General features: G+C 41.0%; 1 long non-coding RNA gene across 1 annotated transcript in view; it reads right to left on the reverse strand.

Annotated features, from left to right (window-relative positions):
* Positions 1 to 775: 775 nt before the first annotated feature.
* Positions 776 to 13,473, reverse strand: part of LOC112541514 (uncharacterized) — a 220,299-nt gene continuing 207,601 nt past the window's right edge. The window contains exon 11 of the long non-coding RNA XR_015796357.1: positions 776 to 7,501. This is a non-coding gene — a long non-coding RNA (uncharacterized LOC112541514). The remainder of the gene's footprint in view (positions 7,502 to 13,473) is intronic.

A 13,473-nucleotide genomic window follows, 5' to 3' on the forward strand; every position in this document is an offset into this window, starting at 1 on the left:
TATTTGTGATAATTTAAGCAGGAATAATTTAAAGAAATTAACCTGATGCATCTTTAGAGCCATCAATTTCTGCAGGATGGAGGGACTGATTAGGTTGGCCTGACTCACACACCTTATCTCTGGATTCAGAGAGTTTTCAAACAGCACTTGGGGAATTTCCCAGCAACCTGAAGGGCTGCCCTGCTGGGCACCTTGTTGGCCCCTGAAGTTCAGAAGTGATGAAGGCACTAGACAGGATATCTCTCCCCTCTCCCCACCTATCTTTCAGGCTCCCCTGAAAGCTACTCAGAAACTTCAGCTGGCCCGGAATGTAGCAACCATGTTACCCCACTGCTGCAGGGCCTGCTTTGGTTAGTGATGGGTTTCAGAGTATAATTCAAGATGCAGCTCAGTTCCTATAAAGCTCTACATTGTGGCCAGCTATCTACATGACCACCTCTCTAGGTAGAGTCTGCCCACCCAATCCTAAGTAGTGAGCAGGAAACAACTTGACAGTAAGCATTAACTGCTAGTCTTCCACTTCTTTGGAATAGGTTACACTCAAGGCAAGGTATCCCCAGATCTCCCAGAAGTTTGTAAAAAACTTGTAAAAATATGGCTTTTCTGGAAGGTCCTGAGGGATTGACCAGTGTAGAACAATTAACACCAGAATAGTTTTATTAATCAATACAATATTGTATTGTATTTTTTTTATTTATATTTATTGAGAATTTTTTCATAGAGTAACAGACAAATCGAAAAGGAAGGAAGGAAGGAAGGAAGGAAGGAAGGAAGGAAGGAAGGAAGGAAGGAAGGAAGGAAGGAAGGAAGGAAACGAAAAAAAGAAAAAACTAAAGCTTAGAAATATATGAATTACTTCCAACCTTCTTTTCAATAGGTAATTACAATCTTATTGCCCTTCCTCCTTTATACAAGTCTTTTCAGCCCTTCACTTAATCCACATCTTTCTCAATCCATAAATCATCATTTCATTCCTTTCAGCAAAAAAGTCCATATAAGATTTCCAGTCTTTCAGAAAAGTTTTTCTTGTTTTTTTTCTTTCACCAGACGGGTCAGTTTTGCCATCTCTGCAAGTTCTGACATTTTCACAATCCATGCCTCCGCTGTGGGAATTTCATTATTCTTCCATCATCATTCATACAATAATCTTGCTGCAGTTGGTGTATACAAAATCAATCTACCATGAGTCTTTTCTAATTCATTGTTCATAAGTCCCCAGCAATATTATATCGTATTATTATATATGTGTATATATGCATGTGTGTGTGTGTATTTCAGATACCATACATTGCCTAGTCAATTAAAGCAATAAAGAAATCAGACAGACAGATAGATGTGAGTGTCAGCAAGATATAATCCAGTCAAAGTGGTTGCTATAATGGTGCAGCTAAAGGTCTCCCTGTTTGTTTGTTTGTTCATTTGTTTGTTTTTTGGTGCAACATCATGGCTGCCATCTTGATTTTTTATTTTTTTTTACCACACCCTGTGGACACTCTCCTGGATATCTAGGAGTAAGCTTCATCTCATCATAACGGGGAAGAATATGACCCAGTCTGCTGTCCAAGGGTCTACTTTGTATGGTTTCCTGCAGACCTGGATTGGATTTTCCTCTAATTTTTTTTTAAGATAGAAAACCCAGGGAGTCCGGGACATGCTCCATAGCAGAGAAATGCATCACAGGATACCTGAAGGCAAAGGAAGGAGTAAGTATTGCACAAGGCACTTGAAAAAATCCACGGGAAGTTTTTTTTCAGCTGAGAGAGAAATGTTCAAATGGGGGGAGAGAGGAGAGGGAATCCTTTCCAGGGAAGTTATGTTCTCTGGGGAAAAGTGAACATTTTGAAACCAAAAACTGAATATTTTTCTTTAACAGATCTAAAATCATGTTGTTACTTTTGGGACATAAATTATCCTCTCAACTTCCTCATAAAATGGTGCTTGGTAGGTTGAATTTAAAAGCATTGTGATGGAATGGCTGAGCAGGCCACCCAAAATAAGATTCTTATGTAAGAACAATGATCACTTACATAGGTGATGAAAAATCTGTTAATGAAATTAATGCTTAAAATGCTTCATCCAAACTTCTTAATGTTCAGTAAAGAAGCACAGGGTGCGTTCCTCACAATGCTTCTATTCATTTATGGATCCCACGAGTAAACTTGCAGGGTTGGGGAGCGGATTTCCAAAACTTTCCGATTTGCTCTCTCTCTCGACCAAGCAGGGCAATCAATACCTTGTTTCTAATCTAATATAAGAAGAATAAATGGACTGCTGTCCACTCCACTGCATTCCCAGTGCATTTTCAAGACTAGCCAGGCTAAGAAGAGAAAAGGAACTGAGCCATCAATCTTCCCCAAAGTGAACAAGAGTGTGCGCAAGCTAAGAAGAGAGTGAATTCTTCTTATTACAACACAAGAGGCAGAAATGCAGCCTGTTCTTGCGAGTACTATTTGTCCTCAGGATATAAATTATAATGATGTGTAGAAAAGTGTATATTTTCTAGAGATGGTTTGGTAAGAGTGCAGGGAGTGGATGTTGTTATTGAACCAATGATTTGAAAATAGCCCCAACTTTTTTTTTTTCTCCAATGTTTGCAATTTGCTTGCTTGAAAAACAAAAGTTAGGATGAAAATAATGGGGGAATTATTCTGCATTATATCCCCACCTCTAAAATGTTCCCTTCCTTAAGTTTGTTCTTCTCTTGGAACACAGGAAGGAAATAGCAGAGACTGGATGTTTTTGAGAACTTCTAGGATTATATGCTTTTATGTCTGGAATAACACATCATCTTGCCTTTTTTGACCCCTGCCCTCCCCATTTCAATTTGAATCAAACACTGAGTTTGACAGTGACTCAAAGATGTATCTAGATGCTGTAAACAAGGAAACTTGAAAATGTCTGAAGCTGCTTCATCTTTTGGCAGGATGGGATGAAAATAGTGGAGCCTTTAAAGAACTTTAGCCTACCAACTGCAGCTAGTTATCATCAAGGATTCATTTTTTAAATATCTTGCTACTTCTTTTACTGCAGCTGTAAGTAGTGATAGAGAAGACAGCCAGTTTGGTGGTGTGCTTAAGGCACTGGGCTAGAAGCCAGGAGACCATGAGTTCCAGTCCCGCTTTAGGCACAAAGCCAGCTGGGTGAGTTTCAGCCAGTCACTGTCTCTCAGCCCTAGGAAGCAGGCAATGGCAAACCACTTTTGAAATCTTGCCAAAAAGCTACAGGGACTTGTCCAGGCAGTCCCTGGCTGGCTCAAAGGCACAAAACATAAATAGAAGTGATGAGAAGTGCCCTACTCCAGTTTTAAAAAAAATATAAAATTTCACATTCTATAGTTAAAAAGCGAGCTCTCACCTTTTCACTTGTTCAGCTGCCTCTGATTGGTGTTGTTTGGGGGGTGCCAGCAGTGCTTGTATACCTGGTTGCATGTTAGCCTCTCCTGGAGCTGATTATGCTAAATTAAGTGGCAATAACCTTGGAAATGAATATATCTTTCAAATCTATCCTGGTTATCAAATCTACCCTTAATTAATTAACTAGATCTTACATTTATTAAGTATTCCCTTGACAAGAAACTTAATAAATCTAACACAGTGTGCCATGGGTGTTTTACAATATATAAAAGATGATTAAACCAAATAAAGCTCTCAAAGATGATAACTGGGAGGGATGGGAGCTAAAATCTAGTACATCTGGAAGTTGCTAGTTTTAAGGTGGCCAAACTAGTAATTATTCATCAGTTGCATGGATTTCAATTGAACTACTCTAGAGTAAGTGAGGCAATTGTCGTGAGGCATTATAGACTTGGTGTATACCAAAAACATTAAAAGGCAGTGATTTTTAAATATGTTCCTGTCCATTGTTTGGGGGGAAAAGCATTATTCTACAAGACCATGTCATACATGGAAGGATTCTTTTTCTTTTTCTTTTTCTTTTTCTCTTTCTCTTTCTCTTTCTCTTTCTTTTTCTTTTTCTCTTTCTTTTTCTCTTTCTCTTTCTTTTTCTCTTTCTTTCTTTCTTTCTTTCACTTCCAGGCTCCTTACAAAATGTCATGGTGCTCTTGGTTAGTTTTAAAGAAAAGGATCAAAGTCTGAATTTCAGGTCTTGATGCTCTCAGCCTGTTCTTTTTGTTTTCACAATGCTGAACAGAGCTCAATTTACCAAGCAAGTGACAAGAGTGCTCATTTGTCATTACATTATTCTTTTCGGAACCCATGAGTAATATACTCCAAGGAGCAATGCGAAAATAAAAAAAAGTCAGAAGAGGGGTTTTAAATGCTAACACTGTTTTAAGGAACATTCTTCTGTACACATGTGCAGTAGGGAAAGAGAAGACATTTGATTCATATTTTGATGTGAGTTTACCCTACCCAAATGCATATGGATTAGAAATTCCTCACAGCATGAAAGTGGGTATATTAAAGAAAAGTATACCCAGAAAAACATACAATGGATAAAAGTGAATAACAACAACAATAACACTAAAATGAGGAAATTACTCAGAAATCTGAACATTTAAGGAAGTGTGTACAACAATCCATAAACCAATACAGAAACAGGATGGAAAGAGTCAAAATGGAGTAAAACAGAACTTGACAAAGGCACTCACAAGGGATATACATGCACAGAAAAATAGTTTCCCAGTGTAAATAGTATATCTATTTATCCAGACTGTTGGTGAGCCCTTATTATTTGGCATGGATGATCATAGCTAATCTTACTTTCTTTGAGGGTCACCACCAGGATACAATTCAAATCAAACAGGTCAGTATACAGATTTGTACTCCAATCATTTGAATGTTGGATTGGATTATACAGTACAGAAGTTGGATTAATTTCCCCAATATAAACCTTTTGTGAGCCAGATGATATTAGAGGGAGAAGTTATGGGGAGGGAAGTGCCTCCCTTTTAGACAGTATCTGACCGCCTTCGCTCTGCTCCTCTTTTCCTCCAATGAACTGGAGGTTATATTTCCAGCTGACCAAAGAAAACAGAAGGCAGGGATTGTGAGCCATGACTGGTTGTTGGTGAAAGGGAGAGTGTCCCCATTCAAGGTTCTGTGACCTTCAGGAGTGATCTTTGGTGGATTAAATTAAGACTCTAGGGTAACTTGACCTGCCTGATAAATTGGATTAGGCTTAATTTATCTATCAGTGGAATACACAGTTCAATGAAAGTTACATTTGTAATGGAAGGCATGAGCAAGAAGGATTCTGGAATGGAGCTTCAAGATTGCCGGGAGGGGGAAGAGAGGTTCCAGGGAAAGCACCACCTCAGCCCCCAGCCAGAGTGTGGGAAAGTCAAGAGGATGAGACTGGCCCTTCCCTAGGGCATCATGGTTATAGTTGCTGTTGTTGGGAATTAGAATTAGTCTGGCGAGATTCTGTCTATTAGGTATAAACTAATAAAGGAGCTGAACTGATTCTGGACTGTCTCGCTGTTGTTCTTGGGCTGAACCTGACACATTGGATCTATTATGCTATTCTCTAATCAGCAAGGCCTTTTGGAGGGGGGATGGGCAAGGGTAGGGAAACTGAGTAAAAGGGTGTGATGATGTTATGCAAATAGTCACATTTTGGAACTTGCATCAGAAATTGAAATGTGAGTACATCGTGACAGTCATTTTGTGCAGTGTCACTGTGCATGTTGTCCTTTTGATGTCATTGCGGTTTGCTGCAGATGATGTTTCTTGTCAGTATTCATTCCTGCAGGTTCTGCATATTGACTTATGCATATGCATAAAATCATGATAAACACAGACAACATAGAGAGAAATCAATTATATTATGCCAAAAGAATTCCCAGCTACCATGAAGTCATTTAAGTTGCTATAATTCTGTACAAATCATATGTTGTACTGAGTTGTGAAACACGAACAGAAATAGCATGCTCCTGAGATGGACAAACCCAATATCTGTAAAACATTTATGCAGAAGGGGGGATTTGAGTGCCAATCTGAGCACTGCTGCCATAATGCAATAGTAGGTACTTCTGTCGAATCTGGGTGTTCATGAATGATGAGGATGTAATTTTTCCCCATTATATTGTACTTGATTAATTGAAACTGATGTTGCAATTCTATGAGCGAAAGACAGTCGCCTGTTTCCTCGTTGTAATTAACGCTAGCTAGACAGGAATTTTCCCTTCTCTAATTAAACTCCTAGACTCTGCATGAGAAACTTCAAATGAGAATACTAAGGTAGTGAAATGGGAGGGGAAAAAAAACCTTTAGTGTGACAATTGGTAGATTAGCTGTAATATAACTGTTTCTAAATTTACAATGCTATTAATGTCTTCCAGCAGCTAATCTGGATCACAGGCACTAAAGACAAGAAAGCACATTAAATGTTTAAACTCTGATATACAGAACTTATGTTTTGTCAAGCCTCTGATGACAAGGCAAAACACGGCAAGAATTTATTTCCTAGGACACAAAGACTCAGATTAGTAGATTTATTGTAGTAAAACTATGAAGCCATTATGAAAGAATTCCAATAACTACTGTGTATGAAATTTGAGCTCTATTTATATTATAATCAATGTTCAGTTTCTTGCATCTCTTTCTCCCACCTGTTCTACATAAAGAGCTAGAAGTAACATCTTCTAGGCCAGAGATACAGTTTCCATTTGTTCTTTGTTTTGGTAACAGCTGATGTTGTCCAAAGGGGATGCAGTGACGCAGCGGCTTAATGTTGCTGAAAGTTGCTGGCCAGAAATGGTCAACACTGCAGCGGTTCGAGTCCAGCTCCACGTGGCAGAGTGAGCTCCTGTCTCATCCCCAGCTTCTGCCAACCCGGCAGCTTGAAAGCATCCGCGAGTAGATAAATGGGTACTCTCACCCCGGTGGGAGGAAAAACCCTAGCAGCACCTTGCATGGGAGACGGGACCAGTTGCCAGTAGCGCGGAAGCCGCGCTCGCCCGAAAAAAGCAAAGCAACGGAAACCCCGCCTCCTGCGCTCGCCAGCTGGGCTCTGCTCTAGGAAGCAGGCAGTGGCAAACCACTTCCGAAACACCTTGCCATGAAAACTGCAGGGACTCATCCAGGCAGTCACTGCAGAATTTTATCCGCACGATTGAGTGCAGATAAAAAAAAAAATGTTGTCCATCTGAGAATTAACTTTTATGCCAACTCCCCCTTCAAGATCTCGCCTCCCTCCCCTTCCTACCTAGAGGACTCTGGTACTTTTCTTCTCTCCCTCTTGTGGGACAAGCTGGGGAAGGACCTATAATTTGTCACTCTTCCATTAATTCTCTTCCTTTGGTGGTTGAAATTGTAGAACTTCCTTCCTGTCCAGGAAATAAGAATCTGTGCATAAGAATTACTCCTCCCTTCTCCTTTCCAAAACAGTCAAGGGCATGGGAAGAATCTCCATTTTCTCCAGGAAGAGACCACAGAGGAGATTCCAGTGCCACAATCTCCTGGTCAGACATGCTATGCAAAGCAAAACTCGTTCTCCAGAATTCAACAATGGATGGAAGGTGGAAGAATGTCCACTGCAACTGGAGGAACAGAGACAGACAAGAAAAGGAAGCTTATTTCACATGCTTGTTTATGTACACCTCCTCTTGGCTAGAATCTGTCTTGTGAAAGCAGACCAGGATGGATTGGGTCTCTTACAGACAGTCACCTATCACTTCCTTCCATGGTCCAAAGTCAGTGTCCTCCCCCTCAGAATCTAAAGAGTCTAGAGGAGGTTCAGGAAGATTGGTTGACCAATTAGGAGGAGGTTTGGACTTGGGTAGACATTACCAATGGAATTGGCAAAGATGGTGAGGTGGACAGACATTTTCACCTGCTTCCAAGGATCCCTTAATGTCTGGGTATCCCAGGAAAATCGCGTAATCCAATTTTCCTTTTTGCATTGTGAATCACTTTGAATTCTTCCTTCCCTCAACTTAGGAGGGACAGAGAAGGATAAGGAACACAGAAGGAATGCAAGGACCAGAAGGGAATGATGGAAAAATGCATATACTCTCTTGACCCTGTCATAAAAGCAGGGAAACAAGAGGCTTGTTCCAAGCTCCTATTAGCACAGCACACTAAAAAAACTGCAACATATTTCAAGGCTAAAACATCCAAGCCACAGACTGTCTGGTCTCAGCCTCACCAAAGTGTTCCTTAGTGGATGTGTTGTGCCCTTGAAACAGGTTATTCCAAGTGCTAAACATAGCCAGGGCTGTTATCTAAAGTAGACAACAACTGTTTCCAACAGAGAATTACAGTGGAAACACCACTCCAAAAACATGAATGGAAAAAGCCAAAAACTGAAAATGATGTAACATTAAAGATAACATCTGCTGACACCTTTATGCAAATGCCATGATTTACATCACAATGTTCATGGGATGATGTCATCATACATGGATTGTCATTTGCCTCCTCTGCACCTTCCCCAGTTGTTGATCCAGCCAGCCCAAACCCACCAGTGGTTAGATTATCCATAGCTAGTGTCCGTGGTCTCTGTGTCAAGATATGTGAATATATATATAAGTAAGATGGCACCCAAAGATGAGCTTCTGTGAGAATGCCTGAGGCAGCAGCAGACATGGGAGGAAGTTCAAGTGGAGGAAGTACCATGGCAAGACAAGCCCCTGCATGGGATGTACCATCGGCAGATAGCTGAAGTGGCTGACATTGGGAAATCCTATCAGTGGCTGGAAAGGGGTGGACTAAAAGACAGCACCGAGGCACTGATCATAGCAGCACAAGAACAGGCACTAAGCACCAGATCCACAGAAGCAGGGGTCTACCACACTAGACAGGACCCAAGGTGCAAACTGTGCAGAGGCCTCAGAGACAGTCCAAAACATAGTGGCAGGGTGTAGGATGCAGGCAGGAACAGCATACACTGAACAGCACAACCAAGTAGTAGCTGGCATTGTGTATGGGAACATCTGCACAGTGTATGGGCTAGACCCCCCCAAGTCCAGATGGGAGATTCCACAGAAGGTCGTGGAAAATAACAGGGCTAAGATCCTGTGGGACTTCCAGATCCAGACGGACAGGCAGGTACTGGCCAATCAACCAGACATCGTGGTAGTAGACAAAGACCAGAAGACAGTGATAGTGATAGATGTAGCAGTGCCAAGTGACAGCAACATCAGGAAGAAGGAGCATGAGAAGCTGGAGAAGTACCTGAGCCTGAAGGAGGAAATAGAGAGGATGTGGAAAGTAAAGGCCAAAGTGGTCCCAGTGGTGGTAGGAGCACTCGGGGCTGTGACTCCTAAGCTGAGAGAGAGGCTCCCAGGAACAACATTGGAGCTCTCTGTCCAGAAGAATGCAGTGCTAGGAACAGCTAAGTTACTGCGCAGAACCCTCAAACTCCCAGGCCTCTGGTAGAGGACCCGAGTTTGAGGAAGACACGTACCACGCATAGGGGTGGGAAGGGAATTTTTATATATAAAGGGCACAGTGTTCATGCCCTGTTGCTAAACTTCTCATTCAGACATATGGCTGGTCATGATTGGAAACAGACTGCTGACTGGATCAGCAATCTCTTCTTATGATTTATTCTGGAACTAGCACAGAGGGAGAAAGAGACTTAAGAAAGAAAGGAAACATTCTGAACTCCTGCAGTCCTCCATGGTCTATGATTATCATAGCCCCTTGGATATTGCTACTGACCCTAGCAATCCTGTTTCTTATTCAAATGATAAGGGTTAAATGATTCTGAACAAAAGGTATGTGATGCTGGTTTATCCTCTCCTACCCTGTGTTTTCCCCTCCTTCCTCAGGCTGTTTTTCTTTCCAATTGAATCTCTGCAACTGGAGGCATTTTCCACACCTCAAGAGATCAGCCAAAGTGGAAAAGCCATTTTTTCGGGGAAGGATTTTCATCTGTGCCACTGTAATGGAATGTGAGAATGATCCTGGAAGATGGGGGGAAGAGATGCTGCCTAGGAAACAATCAAATAAAAGGGGGAGGATCCCCTAGCTGAGTAACAGGTAGAGAAAGAAACTTAGAAAGGACCTGTCCTAACTGATCAGGCAGTAAATAGGGATGGCAGGAGATTTGTACTTTCAGACTTGCAAGATTCTGTTAATGTAGCCTAACAATAAAGTAGAAGTAGCTCATCTGGTCATGTTTCCCATCTGGTTTACCTGGGAGGGTTGACAGCCACCTCTTATTTGCATAATAGTTTGACCCAGTTAGTGCTGTACATGAACTCCTACATTCATTGGGGACTCCTACAGACACAAAGAAAGAGAGAGAGGTCTTATACAGCTGTTTAGATGCAATCCTTATCGATCTGTGTTTATACTGCCCCAGGTGTAAGTGAGTCAGTGCATATTTGGAGAAAATGTGCCCTTCTAACCATACACGCACACATACACACAAAGCATAAATTATTGGTTTCCTAAGGGAAATGCCATACCTATTACGGTGCTCTTAGTGGGCAAACATTCCAAACCATTCCATTTGTCTTTTTTAATGATAGGTTAGGATTCACCCAATTGTACTGGGATTTTTTTTTTTTTTTAAATTGGATGATGTCCTTTTTAATGTGTTTTGCTCATATGCAGTTTGCTAACCCATCCTCAGTGCTGGTCCTTCCCTTTCTTAGCCAAAGTAAATAGTTACCTGACATTCCAGGATATTGCATTCAAGTATGACGTCTATGTAAATGCTAACCTTTCTTTTTTGGTCTTTTTTTTTTTTTTTGGTCTTTTTGTGTACATAACACGAGCACAGCCTGTCATTTGTACTCCTAAAGCATGAAGAAGGATGGTTCTAATTATTAAATGGAGTTTGGAGGAAGAAAAGATCTCACAGTCTGATCTGGTAACTTTATGGTCATGGTGCCCTGATAAATTGCATTCTCCAGTATTACAAACATTTCCCTTTGAAAGTTCGGAGCCACACTGACACGTGCTTTCCAACCTGTTCAGCACACTATGCTTCTGATAAATCCAAGCTGTCATTACTGCCCCAAAGAAAAGGCAATGTGAGAATAAAGCAAGTTATGTGTGGTGCTGACATATGCACACGACTGTGCGTAAAAGTAATAGGAAGGTTTCACTTGAGTTTCACTTTGTTAACCCTACAAATGCCATATACCAGCTGTGAAGCACAGCGAGCAAAAGCTTGGCTTAGTTCTTCACCTGTGCCTTACCTCACCCTGTAGCCTATGGATTTTTGTACAGAAGGAATGGGAGAAAACTAGAAAGGAAACAAATGGTGGTTCAGGACCTCTTTTCCTCTGGTGGGGGGGGGGTTATTTTAAATTATTTCAAATGGAGAAATGGAGGTATCAGCAAAGAGCCCTGAGGTTGCAAAAGTACTCTCCACCTCCAGAAATAGTGTTTAGATCTTCCTTCATGGAGGAGACCCCTCCAAGCATCCTAAATGACAGAACAAATTTGTTTGGTGGTAGTGGAATTTTACTGAAGTGCTCCACACTGTAATATTTTGCTGCTTTTTTGTTTGTTTGTTTTTTGGTGCCTTTGAGCCAGTGTTGACTCCTGGCAACGGCCTGGACAAGTCCCTGCAGTTTTCTTGGCAAGATTTCAGAAGTGGTTTGCCCTTGCCTCCTTCCTAGGGCTGAGAGAGAGTGTGACTGGCCCAAGGTCATCTAGCTGGCTTCATGCCTAAGGCGGGACTAGAATTCATGTCTCTTGGTTTCTAGCCTGGTGCCTTAAACCACTATACCAAACTGGCTTTCTTTATGTCCTAGTTGTCTTAAAATTTGAACCTTTACTAGAAAGAAGGGTGCATTTCTTATAAAATGTATGCAGGTAGTCCTCAACTTATGACCATTCATTTAATGACTGTTTGAAGTTATGACAGTGCTGGAAAAAGTGACTTACATCTGGTCCTTAAACTTAAGACTGTCACAGCATCCCTGTGGGCACATGATCAAAATTTGGGTGCTTGGCAACCAGCATGTATTTACAACAGTTGCAGTGTCCCTGGGTCACGCGATCACTATTTGCAACCTTCCCAGGGGGCTTCCGACAAGCAAAGTCAATGGAGGAAGCTGAATTTGCTTAACAACCATGTGATTCACTTAACAACCACAGCAAAAAGATCATTAAATTGGGCACAACTCATTTAACGACTGCATCACTTAGCGATGGAAGTTCTGGTCCCAGTTGTGGTCATACATCGAGGACTACCTGTACAGTGTTAGGAAGATTATCCCAAATTACTCCTGCAATCATGGATAGCAAGGCTGGGCAAAGTGTAAATGAACTGCTTATGTCATGCTATCATCATAGAATTAAATGAGGTCCAGTATCCAGTTATCTAAAACTAAACACAAGCCATTAAGAAGAGTTGCTACATCTGATGATAAATGCCAACACCTAACCCAATACAAAACTCTTTATTTTAGATTTCCAAGAAGTTGAATATTCTAAAAACAAAGACCTATCTTGGAAAGGAAGCAATAGGCCAAGATTTCTGAAGTAAGAGAATAATTAAGTTCTAAATGGGTTCAATTAAAGCTGTTGGATAAGTATCATATACCAATTTTGGGGGTGAAATGACTGCAATCCAAGAATTTGGAGTTTGATTATTATGGTGCTTATTTAATGTGATGTTTCTGAGTGATTAAGTTATTTCATGTAATTAGAACAACAACCAGAATTTTATGCCTGCCATCTGGCTGTTGCTGCATGTCAGCTGTCAAATATAATCAAATATGGATAAAAACCCAAAGCCATAGTAACAATACCTTAACTGGGATTTACTATATTGTCATAAACTTTTGAGCAAAAGTTTTAGTTGAGTTCAGCCATGGCAGAAAGATAGGGGCCTGGAATTTGGTGTGAAGCCCAAAAGTCTGTGCTCTATAAAGTCCTAAGTGGGAATATATAACTTTATTAAAGGTGAAGTCTCCTAAAGCTGAATTCAGCTCCTGTGACTTCATAGACTTTAGTGCTTTGCAATGTTTTAGATTCATTTCAGAAGAGGTATTCCAGAATGCATGGTAGCACAAAGACAGTGCAATTCATTATTTTTAGAGTTGCATTGCATGGTTGCTACAAGAAACTTGTGATACAAACCAAACTCACACAGACTCCATGTTGCTTTCTTTGCAGCAGTGCTGAACTGGTTTGCCATGCATTGCCTTCTTTCTGGATATTGTCTTCAACTTCTCAATCTAGTTTACAGCCCTGGTCTCCCATCCAATCAGAGCTTACTGCCATGGCAATAACAAGACTCCATCAAACACATGGAATTTTGTTGCAAAATTAGTCATTTGATAATTATATGGGGAGCAATGAGGACCTTAGTCCAACTCTGTCCCTCTGGAAAAAGTTCAGGGTTTTGTTTTTAAAAAAATCTCTTTTGCAGTCCCCTAGATGCATTCCTGAAGCAATACTTAGTCTATAGCAGTGTTTCTCAAACTTGGCCGCTTTAAGACATGTGGACTTCAACTCCCAGAATTCTCCAGCCAGTATTTCTGGGAATTGAAGTCCACATGTCTTAAAGTGGCCAAGTATGAGAAACACTGGTCTACAGCCT

The sequence above is a fragment of the Python bivittatus genome, unplaced genomic scaffold (genome assembly GCF_059951505.1).
Source record: "Python bivittatus isolate LINGU-HERP-01145 unplaced genomic scaffold, Pbiv_v1 ctg000330_np1212, whole genome shotgun sequence".
Taxonomy (NCBI): Eukaryota; Metazoa; Chordata; class Lepidosauria; order Squamata; family Pythonidae; genus Python; species Python bivittatus.